Source organism: Silene latifolia, chromosome Y, assembly GCF_048544455.1.
Source record: "Silene latifolia isolate original U9 population chromosome Y, ASM4854445v1, whole genome shotgun sequence".
Classification (NCBI taxonomy): Eukaryota; Viridiplantae; Streptophyta; class Magnoliopsida; order Caryophyllales; family Caryophyllaceae; genus Silene; species Silene latifolia.
Genome location: NC_133538.1, coordinates 477,222,739 through 477,226,024, shown reverse-complemented (window position 1 = coordinate 477,226,024; position 3,286 = coordinate 477,222,739). Strand labels below are relative to the sequence as shown.

The 3,286-nt window shown below is 40.3% G+C and overlaps 1 non-coding gene across 1 annotated transcript; it reads right to left on the bottom strand.

The window, feature by feature from the left end:
* Window positions 1-2,186: 2,186 nt before the first annotated feature.
* Window positions 2,187-2,293, bottom strand: LOC141636279 (small nucleolar RNA R71). Its single transcript, XR_012540900.1, has one exon. It is a non-coding gene; the product is annotated as a small nucleolar RNA R71 (small nucleolar RNA).
* Between the last annotated feature and the right edge of the window lie 993 nt (window positions 2,294-3,286).

The window sequence follows — 3,286 nt, the reverse complement described above, 5'->3', positions numbered from 1 at the left end:
TTTTCACGCGTTTGAGAGCTCATTTGTGTAGCTTAAGCTGCCATTTCCCCCATTTCCGTCTACTTTCGTATTTTTGTACTTTATTGCAGAAATGTGAAGAATTCAACGGAAATTGAGCTAAACCCGTCCCCGACTATCCTGCATTGCAATTGACGTGAAGTATTGACTCGAGGAACGAGCTTGGTGCGCATTTCAAAGCCCAAAAGACAAATCCACGAGATTATAGAAGTCAAGTAGCAGCTAAAGCAGTCGATCGACCACTACCTTCAGTCGATCGACCAACATGCGGTTCCAAAACTATCAGACATCGTATAGCAATCGATCGACCGGTCATCTCAGTCGATCGACCACCCCGCTACTCAGACGAGAATTAAAAGATTGAGGAAAGCAAGCCCATTATGTTTAGGTTTTGATAATAAGTTGTTACGTATGTTTGCTATATAACGTAACCTAGAACATCAGATAAAGGATCGAGTTTTTATCTAAGTTTCACCTTCAGCTTTAGAATATCATAGTTAGGGTTTGGAATATTGGTTGCATCGGATTTTCATTCATACTTCTAATCATTCCGTTACTATTCTTCTGCAATTTTCGGTATTCCTTCTGTTCTACTTTCAGTTCATCTTTATTGTGTTGTTAGATATAGAATTGTTAGTTAGAATCCAAGCCAATTATCGGTTATGTTAATTGTTTGTTCTACTATTTTTAGCATGAATTCAAAGAGTCTTTATCGTCAATATTATTGTTATTTTAGCCATAGCCATGAGTAGCTAAATCAATTGTGCTAGGATGTAGGGGAATTATAGCGTAGGCGGCGTAGTATTAATTTGGACTGAAATCGCGTGTCGTCGATCGACTGCCATACCTGGTCGATCGACTGACCACGTGAGGTTACCTTTCATTTTAATTGATTTTAATGTTGTATTTAACGAATCGAATGCATGCGACCAGTTAGATGCTTAATTTATGACTGACCCATTAGATCGAAAGATAGGAAAAGTTGTTAGATCACCAATTAAAATGACTGAACTATGCTGAGATCGAAAGATAGGTAAAGTTTAGATTATTAGTCACTTTTCAGGACGAGAGTCAGTATTAGTGATATTAGGGACCTATAGCGAGATCGAAAGATGCTATTTGTTAAGAGTGGACCGAGAGGACCTCTTTATTTCCCGCCTCATGTGTTTGATTTTGATCTGTTTAATATGCTGCCGCCGAAACTATAACGAACGGACCATCCTAGTACCTCTTTTTATACTTTATTTTATATATTTCATTAGTTTACTTTTCTTTTATTGTTATTAGCTATAGACCAAACCCAATCAAACCCCCCACCTTTTGTTACCTTAGACCGAATTTAAACAACTAGAAATTACGTCTGCCTCTCTGTGGTTCGACCCGACTGCCGCTAGCTATAGTTGTAGTTGGAGTTTATAAATATTATTTTTGACACCTCACGACGGGTGTTAAATTTTGGCGCCGTTGCCGGGGAGGCAATTGTTCTAATTTTTAGTTGTTTTTATTTAGTCTTTCTTTAGTTTAAGGGACTTCCGTTCCTTAAACTTTTCTTATATTCTTTTTGTAGTTTCTTCTTATGCGCAGGTCACAGGGTGGTGAACTAGTACCATTAAATCCTGAGATCGAGAAATCCTTGCGCGAGTTGAGACGATCACAAAGGGTATTACCGACAGAGGAAGAGCTGAGTACTCAGTCAAGCTACTACGAGAACACTCGTCAAGGAGATCCACCTACATCTCCCGCTTCAATTTCTTTAGCCGAGACAGCTTACTTCTCCGTAAATCCCAAATATGGCTGAAGAAGCAACCATTGCTAGTCACTCAGAGCCTACAGATGCGAATCTCTACAAAGGATTCGAACTACCTGGGGAGGCGAGAAAATTCGAGCCAAAGCCTTCCTATATTAACCTGGTTGAGAGGAACCAGTTCGGGGGAGCTGCAAATGAAGATGCAGCCAAGCACATAGAGATTTTTATTGATTATTGCTGCTCTATACCCCGCCTACCGGTGACCCAAGATCAGATCAAGGAGACCATGTTCATTTTCTCCCTTCGTGATGCTGCAAGGGAGTGGTATAGAGATCTGGACCGAGCCGCTCATGGGATCACCGACTGGAATTCCTTAGCCCTGGCATTCTACAAAAAGTACTTCTCTGCCTCAAAGACGAATGCCATTAGAGCTCAGATCACGAGCTTTAAACAAGGGCCTGATGAGAACTTTCATGAAGCATGGGCCCGTTTCAAGAAACTGGTGCGAACCATACCGCATCATGGGTTCGAAAAATGGAGTCTTTGTAACCAGTTCTATAATGGGCTGTATGACGATCAGAGAGCTATTTTGGATGCTGCAGCCAATGGCCGATTTGCTGAGAACATGGGAGAGACTAAGGGGTGGAAGATCATCGATGATTTGGCCACTCATAAGGCTGAATATGGGAATTCGAGAGGAAACCAGAGGAGAGCTGCTGAATCTTCCTCTGTTGCTGCACTAGAAGCTCTCACTGCAAGCAATGTTGTCAGGATCGGGATTCTTCTTTGAATCGATGGAGAGGGTAGGATCGAATCGGTAGAATCGGATCGTAGAATCGTAAGATTCTACAAATTCATTAAATATAGTTTTTTTATTTGGTAAAAATATATAATTGAAGATCAAAACACTTATTTATACACAAAATATCGATAATTAATGAGTTTAGTATCATTTCTTGAACATGTTTCTACAACTTACATGAAATTTAGAATTTACGATGTCAATATATAAAAATATATTTTAATATGTTTACTAAGGAGTCGAATCGTAGGATCGTAAGATCATAGAATCGTATTATGATTCTACTTCTAGAAAATTTCAAATAGATAGGATCGTAAGATTCTACAAACATGATAGAATCGTAGGATCCGGGATCGGTCAAGCATTTTTGGATCGTAAAATCGTAGAATCATAGGATCGAATCGGGATTCTGACAACAATGACTGCAAGGTTTGACAAATATGAATTGGGAGGAGCTTCTAAAGGTGGGATGTACCATGTTAACGCTGTTTCAGACGGTCCTTTCGTCTGTAGAAGATGTGGAGCTGAGGGGTATGTCTGAGAAAATTGTTCTGTCCCCTTTTAGTCTTCTGCCGCCTTTCAACACTATAGGCAGACAAACACGTACTATGAGCCGAATGTCCACCCCAACTTGAGGTGGAGTAGCCAGAACGTCCTGAATCCGACTCAACCTCCACAACAAAGAAGAACAAAGAAGCTTATGCCCCCCTCATCATAAG